The 25,775-nt window shown below is 37.3% G+C and overlaps 1 long non-coding RNA gene across 1 annotated transcript; it reads left to right on the forward strand.

The window, feature by feature from the left end:
- LOC139592811 (uncharacterized) lies at positions 1–24,324 on the forward strand. Its single transcript, XR_011680121.1, has 5 exons — positions 1–192; positions 2,147–2,227; positions 5,367–5,460; positions 19,989–20,206; positions 24,083–24,324. It is a non-coding gene; the product is annotated as an uncharacterized lncRNA (long non-coding RNA).
- Positions 24,325–25,775: the final 1,451 nt, after the last annotated feature.

The following is a 25,775-nucleotide window of genomic DNA, read 5'->3' on the forward strand; positions in this document are numbered from 1 at the left end:
GTATGAGCATTCTAACATGCATTCTAGCATGCCCTTAACTTCATCTGCCTCTTCCTGCATCTCCCCCCCTCCCTCCCCTTCCCTCACCACCTGGTGAGACAGGAGGTGAAATGCAAAGACAGCTGAGATATTTCAAAGAAAATGCTGGTGCACTCCAATTTAAGAACAACATAGTAATCTGAAACTAACAAGGTAAATAATTGTTTCAGAGAAAGTAAACAGGTAACAAGGCGAATGGGTAGGAGAAGCCTAGAGTATGCAGGATGGATTCCAATTTATTAAAGTCAGTCATCCTGACAATTCTCTTTTCTCCCATTCTTTAAATTTTTTTGGGATCTGTCCCAGGACACTACCAATCAGTAAGCTTCTTGAGTTGCCTTTAGATCCAACTGGTGACTTAAAAAGTCTAAGACTTTTTGAAGTCCTAATTGAGGCAATTGAACTTTGACATGAAGTAGGTGATTGAATCTACAGGAAATTGTAAGCTTTAACTAGATCAGCTCAGCAAGCTCTATAGTGCGTGGCATTGTCGTGACCAAAATTCAGACCTATTGCTGAGATTGGGTCGAGCGACTTGATGTACTATCACAGTTTTCAGCTTTACTTCAGGCAAGGTGTGTGAGAAGTCATTAATATCTGCTCCTTCAAATCTCCCTGTGAGTCAGCATCCCTGCTGCTGTAGCACTCCAGTCAGACTGGTTCCAACGTCAATTAGGAATAACCAACATTTATGAATTATGCCTTTATTTTATAGTCCATTTCCATGTAGATGCTCAGTTTGAGAAGATGTTTCCTGAGTCACAGTGGGAGAAAAACTTGGTACAGAGGCCCCCCCTCCTTAGGCAAGACTGACAGGTTAATGGGAAAAAAGAGATTGCCTTAATTTTAGCAACTGGAAGTTGAGATCTACACACACAAGGCGAGCGGTACTGGTTTAGCTGTGCAAGTCTGTGGTACAGCCTGTACTGCTGCGTTGCAGCTGTGCCTAAATTACAATCTGCACTGGGAGCCGTTTAATTTGCATTAGATTTGCATCTCTCCCCTTACATGGAGAGCAAGTAACTTCCCTGGAACAATGTTGAGGTGTGTCTGGAGGAGTCACAGAGGCTGCTGGCACAGCCTGAGGTTACCCACAACTCTGCCTCCCAGCTAGGGAGTGGAGATCCGGTTTCCCTCTCCACAGCCAGCCCCACTCCCTCAGTCATTCTCCTCAGGACACCTTCTCTTGGTGGAGCCTGAGTGACCCTTACTTACATTCTGAAGATTTTAAGGCAAAAATGGCAGCTAAACTTTTGAAAAACACTCTATCCTAACTAATATCCCTCTCTTTTTCCCATCCCTGCAAGTATCCAAGGCCAAGATGGTCAGGCCTTTGAGCAACCTGGTCTAGTGGAAGGTGTCTTGTCCATGACAGAGTGGTTGGAACTACATGATCTTTGAATTCCCTTCCAGCCCAATGTTCTTCTGTGATACTAAATACTGAACTGCACTAACTCTGGGCCATGAAGGTTTATTGTAAAGATGGTTTAACACGTAGTCAGGACATGGTGTGAGGGCTGGTGGGATTGTGGGTCATCAGTGGCTGCTTATGGGAGTCCATTGGCACAGCCTGGAAACCAGGATGTGAGACACCCACCAGCCAGGAGCAGGCAGCCATGAGGCCCCACGGCAGCCCCAAAACTGGGCACTATGAGGAACCTCCATGGGCATGTGTCAAGGCTGGGCTGGGCCATGGCAAGCTGCAGAATGGTCTTGCTGCAGCCTTTCTGGGGCAGGGGTTGATGACTCCAGGTGCTGACATGAGTCCTGTGTCACGGGAAGCCCTGGGGGCTGCCAGGGACAGTCAGAGCTGGGAGTCCCCCCAGGGCTCTGGCATTTTTATGCCTCCATCTAGAGTAGCAATTCATATCTGAAGAGCAAGCAGTCTTATGTCCCATGGAAATATTTTTCTAGGTCATGAATATTTTTGTCTAGTAGTTCAGCAAAAGCAAATTTTTTGAAGATAAAGGTGTATCCCATAAATAACCATTATATCAAGTGCTGGTGAGGTATTTTCTTGCTCTATATTTATATTTTGCTGATATATTCTCCATATATCAGCTGATATATTTGTGTCTTCTGTCTTCCTCCTGGATATGCCATTCAGGTTTGGAGACACTCCTGGACACACCGAATTTCAATAATCCCTTAGAGCTACCACATAGAAGAGAGGCTGCTCTATCTTTCAGTAAGTGCTTTGAAATACTTATTTCTGTCTTGCTGATCCCACAGTAAACACAGTTTTTTAGAATCAGGAACTTAGGCCACTGAACAGTGTTTTCAAAGAATTATTCCTGTTTAAGTGCAAATTTAGTGAAGTATGTATCTAACAGATGGATTCTTAATGCCTGTGACTTTGGAGCTTTCAGGTGTTGACAGATGTATTGAAAAGGTGTCCTCCCAGAAAAAAAAAATGCATATTAGGGTTATATCATAAAGTAACTTCAGCTGTGCTGAAATGGAACATACAAGCATTAACAAACATTGCCTTAATACAAGCATTAACAAACATTGCCAATATGAAATTGTTCACATAATGCTGAGGAGTAATGCTTTGTTCCTCACACCTTTTGAAAGCATGGTATCTTTGAGCTAAGTAAATGATTAAGTGGAATAAGAAGTTTATCTCCCTGTTGTGATCTGTAGGTTCTTATTACTGCTATCGAGTTCTGCATTCAGCACTGTAACTCTCATATGTCATATGCAGCTTGTTTTCTCTCAGTCTCTGCAGAGAATTATGTGAGCAGTATAATTCTTCCCTTTGGTAGTTTTCTTTGAGGTGGAGAGTCAGTTGCATATATCTGCTGCTGTATTTTTGTACAAGAGAAGGTATGATCAAAGAAATATGCCTTGTACTTCAGCAGAAAATGATAATATTTGTGACAATACATATTTCATGAAAACTGTAAATTTAATTTACTGAAGAAATAGGACTTTGTGTAAACAATAAAGGAAAAGCTTTCATTAAGGTGAAAGCAGAGAGAATTTTTTCTTCTGTGAATGTACATAGAGTAAGTAAATACATAAATAGCAGTGTTGTTTAAACAGATTTTCCCCATAGAACTCTTGCTGCCCAAAACCCATAGGAGAGTTCAAGCAGGGAAATTCATATCCACTAGAAGTAAAACATTCTAAAATTTAATAGGAACAAAATATGCTCATGTATTTTCATGCTGCAAAATATCAAAATTAAACAAATTAAAAGAAGAGCTTAAATAGGAGAAAGCAAGATTCTGCTTTGCTTTGCATACATTTTGAAAATGATCCTAATCTACCACGACCTAAAATTTAGTTTCTGAAGTAATTATAAGCATTGTGTAGTGTCTGTGTAATAAACATACAACTTTAAACAGAGTTTAGATACCCCACTCTCTGCAGTCAGAACAAGATGGATATTTCTCTTGGATAATACAAAGTATGCAAGTGGGTAAAAAATAGTGTGATCTGGAGGTTAGTGACTTCCAGCTCCAGTGGATTAACAGAGAAACACATCCCAAAATTGAAGAACCTTTGGTGGAGGTCTCTTCTTCCAGCTTTTTCCTGTCTGATTGTGGAATTGCGAGTACTTCAGCTGACCTCAGCTGCACAGTATTCCATGAGTGAGAACTATGCAAAGGACTGTGTAACCCTCCATGGCCCTGAATTTTAATGCATTTTTCATAGTCTTCTTTTATTCAACACTTATACCCCTCAACTCTTCATTTTATTGCTCTACTTTAGAAGTCCTTGACCTAAGATAGGCTTTTAAATGGAGAAAAAAATGGAGGAATTGTGTCTTGTATTACATATAATTATCACTTTTCTCATAGTGTATCAATTTGTTTTCCTTCCCAACATGGACCACATGCAGTAGCAAAAAAAAACCAAAAAAAAACCAACCAACCAACCAACCAAACAAAACCAAAACCAAAACCAAAAAACAACAACAACAACAACAAAAAAAAACCAACCCAAAACCAAATCACACACAAAAAAATCCCCACAACAACAAAAACCAAAAGAACCCAACCAAAACCCCCAAAACCTAACAGAAATTAAAATAATGGATCTGAATTGATATACCTTACACATGGAAAACTTAAACATCACAGGAGATTGTTTTGAAAGACAAGAAGAGCACTCTTTCTTTCTGAAGTATCTTTGTACTCATAAGAACTATTTAACATGTCTGAAGCTACTCTGAAGAATATTTGCTTTCTTGACCTTACGCTGAGAGTAGCCTCAGGGTGAAGAATTTATCTTTAACAGAGAAAAACCCTTCTACAAATAAAGTGAATAATCCTCCCCAGATTTACTGTCTGGAATAATTTAGTGAAATGTAGACTGCCAAAGATAAAGGAAAACTTGGTGTATTCTATTTAGTCACTATTGATGTCCAAATGATCAGCTACTATGTAAAAACAGTAATTAAGTAGACTTGTGTAAAAGGCAAAAAATGAAAGTAAAAAAACCCCTCAGATATAAGGAGCAACTTCAAAACAATAATGTTAGCAAAATATTTCAACATATGTTTAATATGTGCATTTACATATATTTATTAATGATCTTGAAAAGACAGCTTGTGGCATCTAGGCAAGAGAACTAGTCAGAAGACTTCACAAAACTAATAACAGCCATATGGTAAAATAAAATGCTTGTAAATTAATATTTATGGTGGGAAATTTTCAAATAAAAATATGAGTATCTATTTTCATGTTTTAAATTACTATCATCATGCCTGTAGAAAGCTCAGGGAGAAGCTATGCTTGGTAATAGCAGTCTAAATTTCTAAATTTCTAGAAAATACTAATGCATATTGGACTGAGAGTGAACTTTATAATTCTAAAGACTATTGTGAAATGAAAATAGGTAAGGAGAGTCTGACTTGTTTAGGAGAATTGTAAGGTATTGGAGAGTAAGTCTACATCACTGAGGAAAGAGATGAATCAAGGAGGCATTAGTTATATACAAATAATAATGACAAGAGAAGGTTAAAAGGGATTATGAGAAGGGGATGTGGCTATACTTGGCATAAAAATGGAAAAATAAAAAAAAATGGAAAATACTGAATTAAGAGCTAACAAAATAAAAGTCGACAACAGGCTACATCTCTTATACTATACCAAATGAAGCGGTGTAATTTAATGGAAAAAAAAATTGATCAGCCAAGAGCTGTGAAAGATTTTTAAAGATATTTGGATGAGTAATAAGCACATCCACTGATAATTAGGTGACAACTTTGAAAAATATTGCATATAGACACTCATGATCAAATTAATCAGAATTTTGCTGGGGTTGGGAAGGAATTGCTTGTACTGAGAGATGAGTTGCATTTCTTCATTTTGAAGGTCTTTTCTTGTACCCAATACTGTCTGATGCCAGACACAAGATTAAGTGGATCACAGATTTAATTCCACTTGTAAACTGCTGTTCTGCTCCCAAGTAAGGCAACATTTATTTATTTTGTCCTAGCTTTTTTACTTATGGCTGAGTTTCTTTTTGTTTACAATACTTAAAAGTATCAAGATTTCTTTATTGTTAGCTATTCCCTGATTTATGATATTTCCCTTCATATTTTGGAACAAGCATTTCCCATCCTCTAAACAATATGAATGGGACAATTCATCACTTTCTAAGTAATATAAATTAGAAAAATTCCTTGTATTGTTTATATGTGTTTGAGAACCCATGTTAAAATTATATATATTGTGCAAACATTGTATCTGACCTTTAAAAACTTCGGAATATTTAGACAAGAATCCTGGAAGACACTTGAAATTCAAGCAGCACTTACGCCTGGGTTTCTTTATGAGAAATTTTTTAGCTTGTACAAGGAAATGTCTGCTTCTGTGAAATATTTGCACTGTTTCAGGATTGAAGGGAGTCATGAAGGATGTGCACTTTTAAATCTAAAAACTGTTTACAGACCACTGAACATACATAAGGTTCTTTAAATATCCTTTACTGAATTATAGACTTAGCATGACCATTCAGATCCATAATTTTAACAGCATATGTGAGTTTTTCCCAGTGTTGAGTTTTGTGAGTGAGCACTGTAGTGGTTATTTTGCTCACAAGTTTTCAAATTATCACAATGCATTGCAAAGAAATTTACTCTTGAACTATTTGTGTCAAAGCAAGCAAACACTTATATATATATATATATATATATATATATATATATACACATACATATACGTGTATGTATGTATATAATGTATATAGTATTTTATATATACATTTATTTTGGGTCAGTGTTTTTATTGTGGGGATTAGTAATCAAAATAAGAAGGAAAAGAATAAATCAAATGCTAATCTGAAAAATCAGGGCATCATGATAGCCCTGGAGGTATGAGATTCAGGCCTTGAAGGGCTGCACTTCCCAATGGTAGGATAAGAAATTCCTGCCACTAGGTATGACTGAATTAAGCACAGATATAAAGCAAGAGTTACTCCATCATTTTTCAGATACTAGAGTGGCACAAACTATAAAATCCCTAATCAGAGAGAGAAAACTTGTTTTTTGATAGGTGTGTTGACTGAAGTCTACAATTGTCACTAATCAATTGCCTTGGAGTTTTTCTAGGTTGCCCAGGGCTTCAGTCACACTCAGAATGAACATCTTAAAAGCAACTCACTCTGCAAGTAAAACTCAGTGTTTAGGTTATGGTGCTGTCAAAGGACAGGGCCAAAAAAATATTTTCTTCAAATTCTTTTCTACCACAAACTTCTCTTTTGGACTGAACCATCCCTTGCTCTCAGATCTGGCAAAGGAATGAAAAAGTGAGAATTTGTGTTTAAAGAAAAAGCATTGAAGAGCTTAAACTCACTATGAAAGTAGGAATCCTCTTGAGTTTTTTGTGTAACACATCAAATGAGAAGGGTCAAAAGAGAGTACAGGCAGTTCTCCTGGGGAGAGTTCAAAGAACAAATCAATTCTCTAGCCATCTGGAATCCCCTATCAAAGTGAAACCCCTGAAATACACCTGTATAAGCCAGACATGCATTACAGTCAATGGTGTGAAGACCCAAAAAATCAGGACAATGACTTCTGATACTTAATGTGAGAAGACCTTCCACCGAGCCTAACATTCTGTTAGTCTGTAGAGTCTGATTAAGATAAAATAAAGTGAAGTCTCAACAGGTGTCTATACTTAGCCTTCTAACACCATTTGAGACACCTCTCTACAGGGCACGGGGACCAGGCAGGACAATGATTTGTGAACCTGTTGATACCCAAAGAGAGCTGAGAGGAAGAAATAACTATTGCATGCTTAAGCATTGTCTGTATGAAAGGAGGCATTAACAATTCTCAGCAGTAATAGCTCTCTGGTTATTAGCATGTCTTTGCTAACTTTAGTCAGCCATGAAGAACATACTTAATGATGGTGAGATGGTGCATAATGATGTAGGTCTGAAATTTTTAATAGAAACTCTCTATGTGACAAATGATGTATTAACTTTAACTTGGACTGAGTCTTTAATATCCTGCCCAGTCAAAGTATCTCAGAAGTCTTATGGGTACTACCAAATTTACAGGCAACTTTCTCATTAGTCTTTAGAGTTCCTCAGTTTGCTCTTGCAGCTGGTAAGGAAATGAGTAAATTTTGAGGGGTGAACAGCCTCCCAAATCTGTGTTTTACTTTCCTAAATATACCAAAAGACTGGTGTGGTAGTTGCAGTCTCTGCACTGGAAATTGCACTTTACTTATCTACAGTAGAGAATAATATAAAAAAGAAACATTTTTGCTTAAGAAAACTTCCTTTCCTTACATAAAATATTAGGAGTATGCACTTTTTAAAAAGATAATCTGAACTTTAGAAAACTGGTGCCTCTTGATATTCATGTAATAAATGACTTTTTACAAAAATATTGCATTTGCAAGGCTTGTTCTCAAATTTGTTGATTCTGTTCTGAAAATTAGAATTGTATGTCTATTGACCATCTGTGCTTTTTTTGTTTTAACTAAAATTTGCCAGATTTATAGATAAAAAAGACTTTCCTAATTGGCACCAAAGCAAATACTGCTTTGGAAAGTGAAAACCAAGACTGGTGTTTTGCTGTCTCACATGTCATGATAATGGACCACCCCCTTGGCACCCTAAGCAGAACAGAAATAGTTGGTTTGCCTCTAATTGCGCTGTTTTAATCACACAGTACATAAGGAAAATGGAATAAGTGTTTTGATTATTGACGATGTAAAACCTGGCTCATTTTTTTATTGTCTTTTTGGAGCTGTGACAAAGCTAAGAAATAAAATGTATATTTTACAAAGGTTGCTGTGATGTAGCTGACTAAAAGCAGAGAACACAGCTGAAGTAGTGCCCCACGATAGATAATAGAGATACCAAAATCTGACCCTAGCAAGTGTTAATATTAGGCTGTTGAAAAACAAGAAGTTTCAGTGTCTGTTCCACTTAGGAAAAAGAATACAAATATGCCTATATTTACCTCTAAAGTAGCAAAAGCCAATCTTTGACAATAATTATTTTTAATGCTACTGCATAGCAAATATTTTTTTAATTTATGCAACATAATAGACAAGATGATCTCAGTAAATATAGACACAATCTTACCACAGGCCACTGCCAAGCCTAATAAAATTCCCTAAGACATCATTCAGCATTGTATGCTTTTGATAGACACATTTTAGACACCAAACCCATTATCACTATAAAACTAATAAATTGTTTGTCTAGAGCAAATTTTAAAAGGTCATAATTTTTTTTTTTGCACACATGTCTGTAAGGAAATAGTCAAAATACTAAGGATGGAGTGTTGGCATTCATCAGGGCTTTAGAAAAACAATAGCTGTAATATGGAGCTATGACCTCCATTTCTCAAAGCTATGTCTGGTTTGCAAATACCATTATTTCAGAATGCCCACATTTTGTTAGTAGCCTCCTATTCTTATCCTAAGTGTTGGTTACCAAGGAAGTTACATACTGGTAGCCAACAGATTAAACATATTTGGCTGCTCAGTTTGGTGTTTTTCCTCTCTTAATTTTACTTAGCAAGTGCCTCCCCATTCTTGTGGGAGATGTTGAAGCAGAAAAAGTGGGGACAATAGGCACAGGGTACACCTGTGTCCTGGACAGGCTGAACAATTTTTTTGACTTTTTCCTGCTGTTGCAATGCATTTTTGAGCTCACAAACATTACACTTCTGAGGGAATGATGACTTTTGTTTCCAGCTGCCAGAAAAAGAAGTGCCCTTTGTTTGCAGCCTGTCAATGGAATGACCTTTCCCTCCTGCCAATTCATGCTCAAGAAATACACGTGATTGTTTTCCCTTTGCTGCGTGTTTTAAGATCTTCCAAATTTGTTTGATCAATAGTTCAGAAGCTTTCAAACTGACATGAGAAAATACAGATTTTTGCAGACTCATTTTCAGTTGGATCTGAAGCAGATGAAGCTGGAGATCAGCGAGAATTAATCTGTACTTAATGAAGGCAACTTGCTGAATTTCTATAAATGCTTGCCTATGACACATATCCAGAGTTATATAAGCTGTCTGCCATTTATGCAATCCGCTTTGGCAATATTTATATTTGTATTCAAATCTTCCTCGTGAAAATAAATCAAAACCTTTTAATTGCCTATCAGGCAATAACCGGTCTTTTGGAATGCTACCTCAAAGGCAGAAACAGCCTTCAAAAGCTGCTATTAGGCTTTCAGAGTTGGCATAGCCAGCAATACTTTCTTTCTGCTATGTTCAAAGACAATGCTGTCTTTCTCTTTAATGAAACCATGCAGACACACCAAATTCCATATATCTGCAACAAAAATTTATAAAGTGACTTCAGATGCATTTTTGCCTGTTTGGCTACGTGGCAGGTATAGATGTATTTGAATGACTTTTGCCTGTACTCCAAGTTCTCTGGCAAACACATGGCCATAACAGCATGGCATTGTATCCAAGCTACAGATCTCTGCTAAGAAGCAGCATATGTTATCCTGGGCACATGTCACATGTTAGCATTGTGATGCTGCTTCATATGAGCACTGTAATCTCCTACCAATCTCTTTCCTTTCTCTGAAGATCAATGCAAAATTGACATTAGGCCTTCTGAAATGCTCCGTACTGACAGCACACTTCCATCAGCAGTATCTGCAATCTCCTGTTGCAATGAGTAATGGCCAAGAACATCTACAGTGGAAGCTCAGGCATGTAGAGCTCTTGCCTACATGAAACCAATTATGCCAGCTGTGGGTATCTTAAGTGCTTTTACAAAACACACCTTTGAAACCACTGCTTGCACTACCACACATGTTCTTTGAGTGACAGGAAGCAGGGATCAGATTTTCAGGTGATTTTATAGAGGATTGCTTGTTTGGGTGGCACAACGCCTTTCCAGTAAGGTGTCTGACTTTTGATAGATTTTAGCAAGTAGCATGGTCCACGCTGTGCACAGGATGGATTACTTGCTTAATTTGCCAAGTCAGGAGCCATGTATTACATATTAATTGATCTATTACTTCCCTATTGATCTCAAATCCAAAAGTCTATATTATGTACATTTCCTGAAAGCTGGGACACACACAGAACTCATAAATCTCATTTTCTCACAGAGGGTAGGTTATACATCAAAGACAGAGCAGTGGCAAACAAAGGTGAAGACCCTTAGCCCCCAAAAAAAAGTTGATGAGAATTTTAACCAAACAGTACGTGCATGAAGATCAAATGTGGGAACAGTTATAGCAGTGTAAGTTGTTGTGCTGGGGTAAGTTTGGGTGGTGTCTCTGAGCCCTTAGAAACCTGTAACCAGCAGCTGAATTCCTCTTGCCTTCCATGTGGCATCTCACAGAGATGTGCTGTTCTAGCTGTGCCTCAGCCATGTTTTGATGGGAGCCATGCTGTCCTTCTACCCTCTGGCAGCTGCACCAGGACCACTTCTAAAAGCATCTTAAAATATTATCAGCTCACTCAGTAATTTAGAGGTCATGGCAGAGCTGTTTGCAGCCAAACATGTATTTAGCACAGACTAAGTGAACCTTTGCTTTCAGGCAATTACAGCTTTGATGCAGCAGCATCCAAAACTAACTCTCCATTATTTTCACTGAGTCAATGGTCTGCTGCTGCTTCTTCTGGGCAGAGTGTTCTGGTTGCCTCAGCTGCATAAACTCTTGCCTAAATTTACTTCCTGATGGCAAGCACTTAATCACATGGCTCCTCAATGTTTGCTCTGGAAGATGGCAGTAAGCACTCCCACAGGTGGGGAAAGACTTTTCCTGGAAGTTGCAGGGACCACTCTTCAGGTTTTTATTGCACCACCCTTCAGGCTTTTATTGCAGCCTTTCAAGGGAGAGTGCTGCCTGAATTGAGAATGTTTCTCCCTCACTGCATTTTGGTGCTAAGTGCCAGTGATTGAAGGCCAATGTTTGAGGGCATATCTCTCAAACAAACATGGTCTGTCACATTAAGACACAATTCAAAAAGTTGCTCAACTGTTAGTTACTGGTTCTTGGGTAAGAACTGATGAAACGCAATGCAAGGATTTCTAGTCCCTGAAGCTGACTTTGCCTTAAACAGACTGGATTACTTGGGCAGCTACATGGAGAGGTACAGTAAGCAAAGAGGCAGTAAACATCATAATCCTAAACAACTCCCAGTTGCACTTATCAGGATTACAGTCTTCCTTCCCTCCGCCTGCCCTTCGACATCCATCTATCAAGACATGCATTCTTGGAGCAAGTGTTGGTACATCTGCTTATTAATGGAATTTTCCATATTCCTACTCAGAACTACATGGCACTGGAGAGCTGCCATGCTTGTGCTTAGTGTAAGACCTCAGAATGAGATTTTGGCCAAAATAAAAGGGTAGGTGACTTACCACAGGTACCACCTATGCCCTGAAAAATGCTACTAGATGCTCTCTTTACTAACTTAAAATCCTTTAGTACCTTCAGAGCTGTGCCTTGAACTCAGGCTCTGAGCAGCTGGAATGTTAGGTGGAAGCTGATGCCAGTGGATGGAAAAAAAAGATCCATAGTGCAAAACGGAGCGTGGTCCACACTGTAGTCATATCAGCACAGTGTCATCCCAAACTCATTGGGCTTGATGAGATGTAAAGCTTAGTTCATGTCCATTGGCTTCCTTTCACAGGCAGGCTGCTTCCTGAGGCTAAACCAACGTGCTGGCACATGTGCTACACCATATTGTCATACCAGCTCATTTGGCAGAGCTCAGACACTCGTGCACTCCCCTCGTTGTGTGCTGTAGCTCCCCTCCAGGAATCTGGGAGAGTAACTAATGACTGAGCAGTGGCTCTTTATACAGTACATGCATGGTGCTGCTAAGCATCTACAGTCTTGCCCTTACTGCCTTTAAAAATCCAGTCCTCAGTGAGTGTAGGTTGCCAGAATTGATAGATATCTGATAATAGCCAGGTGACTGCAGGAGTAGGACAAGACACATTTTTTGTGGACCACTGATAGGGTGATTCTTTTACAAGGTGTGAATGATGCTTTCCCACCTTACACTGATGCTCTCAACAGAAAGGTGTGAGTACATACATCCAGACAAAATGGTCTTCCATTTACACATCACTTAATGAAAGACCCACTAGTTACTGCTAGTCTTATGACAGTGCCCATTTTTAGAACAATTTATGGACTTTCACTTTCCTTTTCTTTATAACCTCATTTATGTTTGTTCTTAATTATGCTTGGGCTGATTCATTATCTTCCATATCCCAACAGCCATGATTATAGCAGCCAACTGCTTGATTACTTTCTTAGGAGCTAGATAGAACACCTTCCTGTTCAGCAATAGGAGATTCCATGCCTACCCTGGTAAGTAGCCTAGGAGTGCATTGTCCTTCAAAGACCGCTAGCCAGGTAAACAAAACATACAGACTCCAAAATCCACATACTGAGCCATTAGATGCTCTCTCATATTTCTCAAATCCTCTTCTTCCAGTCTCCTCTGCCCCCTTGAAGAGCCTTTAATCCTGATAGGTGAATTGCACTCCTACTGCCTATTTCCCTCACTCTTCTCAAACCAGCTCTAGTAGCTCCATGCCAAGATGGCATTTTGCCACCCCAGAACTGAGCATTACTATTTCAAAATTTTACTTCTTACTGTCACTGAAAATCTGGACCAGGAATAGGGTCAAGTATGTCTAATCTTTGTGTTTGGATCCTGACAACACAGGATCATGTAAATGCTTCTCATTTATTTTGTCACTTTTTGTTTTCCTCTTTTCTACTCATTACTTGGTCTCTTTTAGCTTTCCTCCTCACGTGTAAAATTAAAATAGAGATCAGAACTTTTAGAAAAACTCCCCCCCACCAAAAAAATTCCAAAAAAACCTAAAAATCCTTCCATACTGTTAATTTCACATCTGCAAAAGCAGATACAAAAAACCCTACCACCCACTTTTGGTCAATAAATATCATTACTGCAAACAAGCATGAGTTGTTAGAGCTGAAGAAATCAAGATGCGCTTTTGACAGGTTCATTTGGCAGTGTAGGAGGTATTCTACAATTCTAAAAATATGTTCTATTTTCACAGACATTTTGAGATGTCTCTGTAAGTTCTCTTACAGAAGATGGCCTAGGGCCCATATGGTACAAGTCAATCTGACAGATGTTATATAATAATCTTTCTTGATTAAACTAGTACAAGATATTCTCTTCTCACCAACCAAATAACAAGAAAGAACCCATCCATTCTGAAATTAAACACCACCAACTACAGAGACATGATAGGGCTAGAGACCTTGCTGTAAAAATGTTCTGGTCACTTTTGGGAAATCCTTGTCCCTCTATGTCCCCTCTATAGGAGGGGTCCATTACCAGAGGAGGTAAAGTGACAAACAGGACTTGTTAGCTCAAGATCTTACATCCATGCCATAAATTCAAAAGCCAGATTAAGGAGTAGTAATATACACAAAAATAATTCATTAAAAAGAAAGCAGTAGGAAGAGAGGGACTCATTACAGAACTGATAATAAATTTGCACAGAAAAACTGAAAATAACTAATTTACTTTATAACATGTATATATAAAAAAACATATATATTATATATATAATATATTATCTATATGTAACGATGATAAAACATCATATAGATGTAGAGAAAACCTATACTGTATTTTTTGGGGGTAGAAAAGGTCATGAAAGATTTTGTATCAGATATTGCAGAAATAGGAATCAGATATTTTTAAATATATATCTCGTATATTTTGAATATGTTATCTATACATACAAGGACACATTGGAATATTTTCCCAAGGGAATTTGCTGAAGAGACCTTGGGCATGCAGGATCTTCTAGGAGTTCATTATGAATATTGCAAAATAAAAAAAAAAACTTCATGCTTTTCTTCAAGTTTCTCAAAATTGCATCTGAATCTCTAAAGCTGTTGATGAGAGGGAGAAGGATGTAATGAGACCATGCCTATACTGCCAACAAAAAAAGACAATTTAGCTCTGAAACATCTGCGCTGATCATCTAAATTAAACATTTAAAAAAACCCCAAAACTGTAACTGTCTTAATCCCTATGGCAGAAAAAGCTTCAAGCTCTTCCACATAGATATTTCATTTTCTTATACCAAATATGCTCATGAAGACTGAAGTTTCTGGTTTTCACTGAGTTTTGAGTTGGTAAAATTGCTTTAAATATTTAAATGTAATTTATGTGTGCAGAGCCTCACCATATTGTGTTGTGATTTGGAACTAATTTTGCAAGCCTGCTTTTTTTTGGTATTTTGTTTATATTAGCAGTCATGGGGATGACTGTAATTCATTATGTCATGAATAAATTTTTACGAAACTGGATCTTTAGTCTAGATCCAGTAAGACTGAATCAAAGGACATTTTATATCATAATGTTTTTCTTGATCTAAAACTTTCTTATGTTTTAGGACTTCTTTCTTTGCTTCTCTCTCTCTCAGAACAGTTAATCATCCTGTCTTGTTTAGCTGGTAAAAAATGTAGGCTTATGTGAACACAGCAACCTCAGATACTGAGGACAGGACAAAAAAATCCTCTGGTCTGGTGATACAGCTCTATATCTGTGTCAGGCTTGTCAGTCACTCTCAGTTTCATGCTATTTATTCTGATGTAAAGCCATTCAAACACGTAGGAAGACTCCCATTCATTTTATTGGTCTTGGCATGCTTGTCCAAGTCTCAGCTGAAGCAACAATCTTCTGTTCATCTTGTATGAAATTAGACTTCATCTTATTGTACCAGAACCCCTGGGAACTAATTACAAATCTATTTTTATGGTAAAACAAGCATATTAAAGGTTTACAAATTGGGTGTATGTTTGCTTGCCATAGCTCACATACTGTGCTCTGGAGTATTATTCCCACATGTAAACAATATTGCAAATATAAATTGCCTAAGTGGCTTCCCTGTTGTCAGAAACAGCTGTTCAGTGTGCTAGTTACTCCAGCTTTTTTCAAACACACATACTAACCCTCTGAACTAGCTCTCTTACAAGTGAGTAGCAAAGTGGGATACTGTAGGAATTATTTGCTTCACTAATTTTCTTTGTATTTTAGAGTAAGTGTCCATTCACAGAATGAATACACTTATGTTGATTGATCAAATCAAAAATCATGGGCCTAAACTGAAGCACTCAAGTGTATGTGTTGCTTGTGCCTAATGCTAAATCATGTGCTTTAGTGCTCTGAAAACCAGAGTTCTAACACATCAGCTTTCCCTACATCCTTGTAAATGGATGAGGATAAATTTGATTCCTTATATTCAAAGTCCATGTTTCGAACCTTGAAGTATGCTTTTGACATTCTTAGAGAAGTGGGTGGTTGGTTAGGTTTTTGGTTTTGTCTTTTTTTTTTTTTTCAAATGCAAGGACCAGGTATATCTTTGTTTGTTAAAATAAGAAAAGTTGCACGTATTATTTGGTAATACCAGATGACTAAATTTCAAAGAAACACCAGACACCATGAGAATCATGATAAAACAGTAGATTTCCAGAAGAGGGAAAGAAAGTCACTGCTAGATTGCAGATAAGGGAACAAAGCATTTGTGTGGATGCTCATTTCTGTGTGCAAACAGGGTAAGCACAATACACCAGATACACAAATGCTAAAAGGTACAACTTCCCTGATATCTTTGTATCTCTCTGGCACTCTCCAAATAATGACAACTATGTTCGCCTTCTCTAACAGTTGAGACTATAAAGATCACAGACAGTGCGCAAGAACCATCAGTAAACACCACCAGCAGAATTTTAAGATTTAAGCACACTCTAACGCTGCACTAGTACTATCAAAAATCAACTATGGATTTCTAGAAACTAATTTTGTGGTAATAGTGATTGTCTGTCTTTTTTTGGTACACTTATCTTAACCGAAGTCTCAGCAGCTACAGGAGGAGTTTTATCTAGGTGGGAATTTCAGAGATGAGACAAATGACAATTAAATGTGACACAAAGAGAAGTTTAAATTGATATTAATGAGTGCCTATATGATGATGGCATAGTCCAGTGAATATTTCAGCTACTGTGACACCAATACATTGTTCTGAGCAAAACAGAAAGTCTAAGCACTTTAGAACAAAGAGCATTATCATTGAAATATTAGAAGGATTAACCCCGATGGAGCTGGGCTTTACCCTTGATATGGAGGGTGTGGTATACTTGTTTAAACAGGCACTCCTTATAATTGTGCCAGTTGTACAAACTGTGGTGAACAAACAGGCTTGACTCAACATATTTGTCAAACTTTAAAAAACTATGTCAATAGCAGCAGGGATGGTGCATAGGACTTCGTCGGAAGAAGAAAGATTTAATACCAGACAATGTTAATTTGCTTAGCTGTTGCTTCCATAGACTTATAAAGATCACATTAAGTCTGATAAGAAAACTCAATTTTGAGTAGCATTTGCACGGCTCCAATCACTGTAGGAAAAGGAAAAACTCTCATTTTATCAGGAATTCAAAACTTTCCTACTACTAAGGATTACTGAAGCCACATGGAACTGCTATAGACACTTTTTGGATGAAGCTTTCATAACAATTCTGGCTTACCTGGCTTGCTATGGATTGGCCCAGAATACCTGAACTCTAACAAATAGCAACTGATGTTGAAATTAGATACATAATATAGAAACTACTCCCCAAACTGTTAGTGGTAAAGCAAACAAGCAACTAAAAATTAAAAAAAAAAAATTAAAAGTTCCTTTAAAATACAGTCCTTACAAGGACTTCAGCTTTGACCCTTCCACCTTTATCAACTAAGAATGTCACCACAATTCAAAAAAAGAAGCAATCAGAATTTCAATGCTATTGAAGTGAGGATGTTTGCAAAATTGTCTCTTTGAGTGATTTTTTAAATCTGTAGTTATCCCTGGTGACTCTCTGTATGCAGAAGATCCTAAATAGCTGTGCTAATATGAGTCTAAAGAACCAGTTTGCCTACAAAATGACAGAAATATTTAGGCAACTGTGATTAAAATTTCATTACTGCTTACTTTATTTCCCATTTTCGTTCAAAATTCATGTGAGCTACCTACTCTAGGCAGAATATACGTGACCAGGTGCTTTTATAAAGTATTGCTTCATGTTCAGATATCAGGTAGCACTATTAAGTAGTAATACTACAAAATAGTGTATGAAAGACAGGAATTGGCTTCCTTATCAAATGACACTAAATGTTTTTTTCTCATTAGGCAGCAGATAATGTCAAAAGTAACTCAGCAGAATCCAAGTAGTATCTTTATCCTTTTTAAAAATTGCCCATAGTGTTTATCCATCATATTCTTAGCCTAATAATTCCTCAGTTACTACTCAATCTCATTTAAACTTTGGACCAACTGTTCTGCTGTATCACCTGTTGCATTAATGCAGAACATTTACTCCAAGCTGGTAGTCTGAAATATAGAATTAGAAATAGATCCTGCACGTTCTTCTATTTAAAAACAAAAAAAAAAAAAACAGCAACAAAAAAGCAACTAAAAAATTGTTGTCAGTTGGACAGCTCTGAACTACAAATTTGAAGCATAAATAAAATGTGAACACCCCCATTTCCTCTTTATTTCAAAATTTCACACATTCACATCATATTGACCTTACTAACTTTATGAAATACTCATTGGTGAGCCAGGCTTACAGTGTGGGGGTTCTATAGTGAGAAATTAATGAGCTGGATGGGATCCCTTATATTTGGGAGGTAGAAGGAAGTTTTGTGGGGAAGTGTAAAGTCTACTCATGTCAGTGGAAATGTGTTGTGTGGGCACTGAGGTGCCTTTAAGAGGAGTTCCATAACCTGACATTTTCTTGCTTTCAAGAGTTTTCTCTGCATGGATGTCATACTCACTCAGCCTTAACTGATTCAAACAAAGTTCTTCTACACATGAATCTGCACAGTCAGTGGGGAAGTACTCAAAGTGAGGCTGGTGAAGCCAGTCATAGGTTCTGACGCCACAAAAAGCTAAATTCAGCAAGCTCACAATGTACCAACCCTAACCTAATCTGATTTTGCAGCAGAAATACTCCATTAGTCACCATTCAGGCATGATACAGTCTCTGCTACCTGGCAGTGTAGTATGAGTGGGACTAGAAATATTCAGAATCCTTTACCACCATCTGAAAGCAGGAAAGTCTTATCTGCTAAGACTGGGGGTAGTTGTGTCTGGGATATTTAGTGTGGTTTTCTTTTTGTGTCTAACATTGGAGTCTGTTTCCTTAAAATCTTGAACACCAGCTTTACTTTGCCATAAAGTTCATAACACTTCATTGTAAGTGTGGGTCTGCTAAGGGCATCTGTGTATGTATGTACATCCTACATGATGAGAAGTACATTTGTGCTCTCTGGATAGAAGTTCATGTAGAGTTCTTCTAATTTGAACTAATTTTAAAATTATTAGTCTTTGATATAGACTTTGTTTCAGGTGATTTGTGAGTTTGCCAAAGGATAGATCAGCACAAAAGTAACTAATTAGCACCACTGGAGTCAGTACATTTTTCAGCTATCACCTCTCAACTTTCACCTCCTCTTTAACCCCCAAAAGGGAATTTCAAACACAAATGCATGTTTGAAAATAAAATAGTTCTGGGTACTTATCAAGTTAATTTTGCCTTGCTAAACTTTCCACAGGAACTAAAGGAGAATTGCTGTGCTTTTATGAATTTCACAGTGTTTGCAGAGAAGTGTTGAATAGGCAGGTAGTGCAACTTTTGGAATGTTTTGTGCAGATGTCTGCAGGATGGGTAACACTCCCTGACAAGAGATTTAGCAACTTTTAACACTGTGTTACAATTATACTTTGATAATACCTTACATTTAATTCTACCTCTTTTTTTTAATGAGCACATACCTCGGCTAATCTCACTTTATCATGCTAGCTTGTTATTTGATTATACTGCCAACTAAATCTTTGATTGAGGGAACAGGATGATTTTCCTTTTTATTCAATTATTCCCAAACTCAGAAAAACAAAAAAAATCAGCTTTTGATTGGAATATTACTTGCTTGGTTTCCACCCAAAAGGAATGTTTAATATGTTTGATCAGAAATTTACTTCAGAATGTGAGCATAGGAAAATTGACATTTTCCCAAATGGGATATTTCTCATTAAAAAAACAAGGCACTGGTGTTATTTTGAACATTTGTCATGTAGAGATGTTAGATGCTGAAATTGAGTGAAAAATGGCTTCAATTTGCTTGAGTTACAGATTGTTAGATACAGAACCCTGCACTTGGTCAAAGCAAATTTTTCTTCACTAACATGGCAACCTTCATGGTTAATAAGCCTGAGAGCCAAGGGCTGGGGAAGTATTTCTGTGCATTTTCAGATACAGCTGACAAGAAAACCCCCCAAAACTTTGCAAAATGGAAAATAACTCTCAACAAAAATTATTTGCCCTTTGCTGAGAATGTTCATTGAAATAAACCAAATCCAAGTGTGCAATAATTCTTAAACTTAAAAAAAAAAAAAAGAAAGTGATTAGATTTTGATTTTTTTATTTTAGGTTTTTGGGTTTTTTTTCAGGAATCACGGAAGTAATATTGTTACCTACAATCAATTCCTTCTGTTTGCCAAAGGTGTACTGAGTGGAATTGCTCAGTAATGCTGGGTACTGTTTAGGAACCCAGTGGTACAGGAGCAGACCCGAGGTGTGTTACACACAGTTTCCCTCTGACAACCAAGGCATAAAAGCCACCAGAGTAGGCAATGAGCATCATCCAGTACAACTACTCCAGACTCAGGTAACTACAAGTAATGACCAAGGATGTGCTTCTAAAATCAGATGAAAATCAGATGTAGATTATATCATACTTTAAAAAAATAAAATATTCAAAAGAAGGTGGAGTTGGTCAGGAAAACAGAGAAAAAGCTATGAAAATTTTGATCATGCTATATGAACTGGGTAACAGAATTGTTTTACTACCTGAAATTTTAATGAGTCCAAAGTAGTGTTGATGTGAAAACAATGTTTCAAGCATGTTCTATTGCTGTAACTTGAAGTCACTAGTTTGTATAACCAAGGTTTAGACATTGCTAGCAGTATGCAAAATGGCTTAGATGTATATAGGACACAAATATGGGAAGCAGATGGAAGAACACAAAAAATAGCATATTTAAGAGAAATAATAACTTTTGGAGGAGTTAACTTTCTTTAGCATGATCTGTATTGAAGTTAGGTTGCACTCAGATAAAATAAATGAACAAGGTTTTGCATAGAGAAGGATATAACAAAATGCCAACAGATTGCTATGGAGAGTTTGGCAGGAGATAAGTGATGTTATTCACAATAAAAGAACATTAAACTTAGTAATAGCTCTCTGAACTAAACCTTAAAACTTGCAACTATTTGAAAAACATCCAGAGACTGATTAACAGGAAAAAACAGGATTCCCATGAATTTCCATGTATCATAGGGTTCAATCATGGAATAGTCTGGGTTTGAAGGAGCTTTTACAGGACTTCTAGTCCAATGATCAGGGACATATTCAGCTAGATAAGGCTGCTAAGAGGCCTTACCTTAAAAGCTTTAAAAATTTGGTTCATTATGTTCATTACACATTACATTACTTTTCCCCCTAGCTTCTGGCCTCTGTAAAACTATGGAAAGTAACTCCTTTTCCTGCATTTCATGGGGAAAAACAACAAAAAAAATACTGCAGCTGGAATGGGTCTAATTACAGGATGTTGTTAGTATACCTTTTATATAATTTTCCATTTAATTTTGAGTATGTTTTACCATTTATTTTGGTTTAAATTCATGAAGATTTCCGTTGATTAATAATGCTTTGTTGGAAATATACTGGAGCAAAAGAAGTCTTATGATTGAACTTCTGAAAATTTCTGGTTTTTTACAGATATATTCTTAATTTCAGGATATTTCTTTCCATAATAATGTATTCACTTGTTGCAACATAATTGCCTTCTTTGCAGACACAACTGTGCCATGTACTGTCGCTGCTATTTATATCTTATTTACTTTTAAATATAAATGACTGTCTAATAATAATAGAGTTATTTTGTCTCTCTGAATCATGGCACCTCTTACTTCAGTAATGAATTTTTTTTGTGACAGATGTGAGATCACTTTCTTCGTTTTAACCAAAATAGACTATTAATAATTTGTCTGAAAGACCTTTACTTCTTCAACAATATTTTTAGATACTTAATGTTCAGCACTGTAGCTCTCACTCAAGAACACCTTCCAACTCTCATCTACAAGTGCAAGAAGAAACAAAAAAGAGAAGAAAATCAAGGTCATAATTTTTAATTTAAATGTTAAATGAGAGAGGATAAAACATAATGGCTCCGCTTGTGTGTTGGTCATCTCAGGACAATCTGTAAAGTATTGCATTCTCATTTCAATATTTTGGGCTGCTTACTCCAGCTTCCTAATGTTCATAATTACACCAGCTTTGAAAATTACCCTTTCACATCTATTGTAATCACCTTAGCCTTAAAAGGTGCATACCATTCCTCACCATGCATTCTTAAGAAAATCAAAAGGTTATAGATTCTTCAACTTCACAGCACGCAGATACAATAAAGAGCTATGATTTTTTGAGCTTTCTGTTTCAGATGGCAGTTCTATATAACCATAAAAAGCCCTTATATGAGAGGATTGTGAATACTGTTCTTTTAAATACCCCATATTGCATATAAAATCCTTGAAGATTAATATTCCAAATCACATACAGAATGTGGCCATCACTTAAAGAACTATGGCTGGAGGGTCATTAACATCGTTAGATTTACAGTTATGAAATGAAATCAGGTCCCAAATCACAACTGGATGCAAGCATTCATTGAAATTCCAAAATCCCACCATCTACTTTAGAAACACACAGCTGCTTTATGAATTTTTAATTTGCTCCTTTTTATTTCAGGCTTTATTACTCTCTGACATTAGCCAAAATACTATACAAACAGGAAGACTACTGCAATATATTCAGCTTATCTTTAATTGGTTCATTTTGGAAATGGGAGATTCTCCAGGTAAACTTTTGTCATTACAACATGATGCAGTTCATGTTTACTGCAGTGACATACAGGAGAGGAAACCACAAACTTCCCTACACAATTTAAACAAACAAACAAACAAACAACAACCTCCAAGCCCTTATAGATATTGAACCACTACTAGGTCTAAGTCTCTCTTTAAAAATATGTGCCTCTGTATGGCCCTGATTCTCATGGGAGCCTTTATGCTTTATGTCTCTATCTCTGTGGGATTCTCACTGTGAATAAAGGCTGGGTGCATTATTGCTGGGTAGCTACAAGCAATAATGCACCTGGGGATAGCTGAGGGACCTGTATGCCAAGGTGACCTGCCAGTTACTGGGCAAGATCAGGAGGGAGGGCTTTGTCAGTTACCAAATGCAGAGCCCAAAAACAGTGGAGATCAGAGAGCTCCACAAGCCTCTCTAGGCTTTACTAGGACTGCCTGCTTTTAAGCAGAAACAACAGAAATTGGTATTTCCCTCAAAAACAAACCTAAAATCATTATTATTCTATATTAAATATTATTATTATGTATTCCATATACCAGCTGGCACAAGTGGCATTCCCTCATTTGAATGTGCTATGCCTAGAACTTAGATCAGGCATGGCAAGCCAGCCATTTCTCCATCCCTCTTATCCATCCATCTCCACATACAGACAGTTGAAACTATAATTAAAATGAAGCTTAATGTAAACCTGCTAGTCCCATCAAAATTTGGGATCAGATAATTGGGAGATTACCAGTGAAATGATTACTCCTGCTTGCGTGGTCTGGTGACCCCTAACCACAAATTATGGAATACGATTTAGAAACTATATGTAACAGGACACTACTTACACTCTCCAAGATTTTGCCAAGGCATAAGCAGCTTCATATAAAAACCTTTCTGATGAGAGAACACCTAAATCTGAGTAGTTTTTCTTACTGCATTACTATGGCTGGCTTGTGCCACTGCTTGTTGTTGTAAAATGGATCTGACACTGCTGAAGAGAGGCTTTGGAATGAGTTTACAAATTATGATTAATTGGTTGTGCTTTTCAGTCAAATGTGGCAAGGATTCAAGTTTGTGTGTATATAACTGTCCTGGGTTGACTGTATGATGTTTTTATCCCCAGTCGTCTCGTTCTGTTTATGCTGAATAATAAGTTTTGCACCTTTAAGGCTTGTTCCAGAGAGTGAAGGGGGGAGAGAAGAAGCAGCAGTTTGTTTTCAGACACTGCACTCCTCCTACACATTCCTGCTCCTGACTGTGTTATCTGTGGATGGACAGACAGCGGGACGGAGCTCTCCTTTGCTTTTAGTTAGCTTTAGCTAGCTGAGGCAGAGAAGTTCCCTGGACTGTGGGATTTTTTCCCCTTTTCTTTGGACCTATTAAAACCTGCTCTGGACTGAACACCCAGCAGAGCACTGGCAGCTCACTGTGGCCCACCGGGCTGGGCCTGGGCTGCGGCATTTCCAGCGCTGGAGGGACTGATCAGAGACTGAGCGAGCTGAGCTGTAACCTGGGGAGGGGACTTTCTCAGTTTGTCATCTCTTTTGGAGCAGCAAGGGGTTTTATTGTTTAATATTGTTTAGGTTTTATTGTTTAAAACACAGTTTTTTTCCACTTTTCTCCAAGGAGGTAGTTTCTCCCGGACTGGTTGGGGAGAGGGGCCGATTGGATCTGTTTTCCTGCAGGAGCCCCTTTGGGGATCCTCTCCCAAATTTGCTCTGAACCAGGACAATAACATACACCACACACAGATGAAAGGTGTGTTATTGAGCAGAGTTCCAGATCTCTTGGCATGGATCTTCACCATTGGTATGCATTGTTTTCATCATGCCATCACATATCTAATGTCTCTCAACTATTTCCTTCCTTTTTTTGTTTTAGAGAAGAGATATGCTCCAATTAGAAGTTTAGCATTTTTAAAATAAGTTAAAACAGTCATCTGTAAGGACTGACTTGTTTTTGATTAGGGGATTTTGTGTTTCTTTGAGGTTGGTTTTTTTGATTGCCTGGAAAAGAAGCACTTAAAAAATTTAATGAGTGTAAATAATTTTTCCTACTCTGAGCCCACTCTAGAAAGACCAAGTGGAATTTTATCACATTTTATAAAACATTCACTTTTCAGCAGAGGAAAGTCAGAGAAAAAAATTTCCCCTAAAATGATGAGACCTAATGACAGAGATTTTAATTAATACAACTCATCAACCATAATATCTTTTAATTGACTAATTGCTTCATGAACTCAGAAGCCACAGAACTCAGGAGCATTGCACTTAGGAAGGGTCACTAATGATTTTACAATCCTGCAAACCTCAGGTGAAGTTATGAGTTTGGTAGAGATGACCTTTGACACTTGTAAAAAGGGTTCTCAAAAGGCAGCTTGGATAATTTGCCTCTGGGAAGAGTGATAAAGATGCCGATTAAATAAAGATTTTGTCTCTTAAAGCAGACTACAGAGAACTTTACAAAGCTTCCTTTCTCTAGGAGCACACTTTTTCTGTTCACATGTTCCAGGTGGTCCCAGCAAAAATGTGGCCAATCAGAAATAAATAGTTTTCCCCATGAAGTATTAGATTGGAATGGCAAGCTAATAATGAAAAGGAATAAAACTGGGACTTGCAAGTAATCAGCTTATATTTGATTAAATATGATACCAATAATCATAACCAATAGATCAAACCAATTGATTAATTAGTTTTGTCTAGGAATAGTAGTTATTCTTTGGCAGAATAAAAGCCTCATCTCCATTTGTACATACATAATGTACTAACACTGAGAAAAGGAAGAAGGTAGTATAGTTCTCTAGGAATATAGATCACTGAAAGGTAAAAGGAACCACAAGGAGATCCTCTTAGAAATACAAAATCTAGGTATAGGTAAGAGAAGAACAGAAATAATGAGAAAAATGAGGCTGAGGAGAACACTCACACCTTATAAGAAGGCTTATGACCTTTGAAAGTGATTCACTGTCTGCAGATGAATGGTGAGGATATTTGTACTTCCTGAATGGCATTATTTCCAGAACAGATTTCCTTGGTCCTACATAAAACAAAACCTGCTCCATCGGTTTTATGCATGCTTTGCTTAATGTGCCATGAAACATTACATTAATTTAATGTTGACCAACCTAGCCTGACAATTGGCAACTCCTTTTTGCAGATTTTCCAGCAATCCTCTAAGCTGGGGCTTGAAACCTGGTAATTAAATATTTATTCAAAATACATTAAAATTAAATGTATGGCTCAGGACATTCAAATTTTGAAAACAGTTGGCTGGCTAGGATAAACTGATACATTCTGAAAACTTGTATGTCATAGCCATT

This window comes from Agelaius tricolor, unplaced genomic scaffold, assembly GCF_023055355.1.
Source record: "Agelaius tricolor isolate 1412-34295 unplaced genomic scaffold, bAgeTri1.0.p SCAF_1, whole genome shotgun sequence".
In the NCBI taxonomy this organism is placed as follows: Eukaryota; Metazoa; Chordata; class Aves; order Passeriformes; family Icteridae; genus Agelaius; species Agelaius tricolor.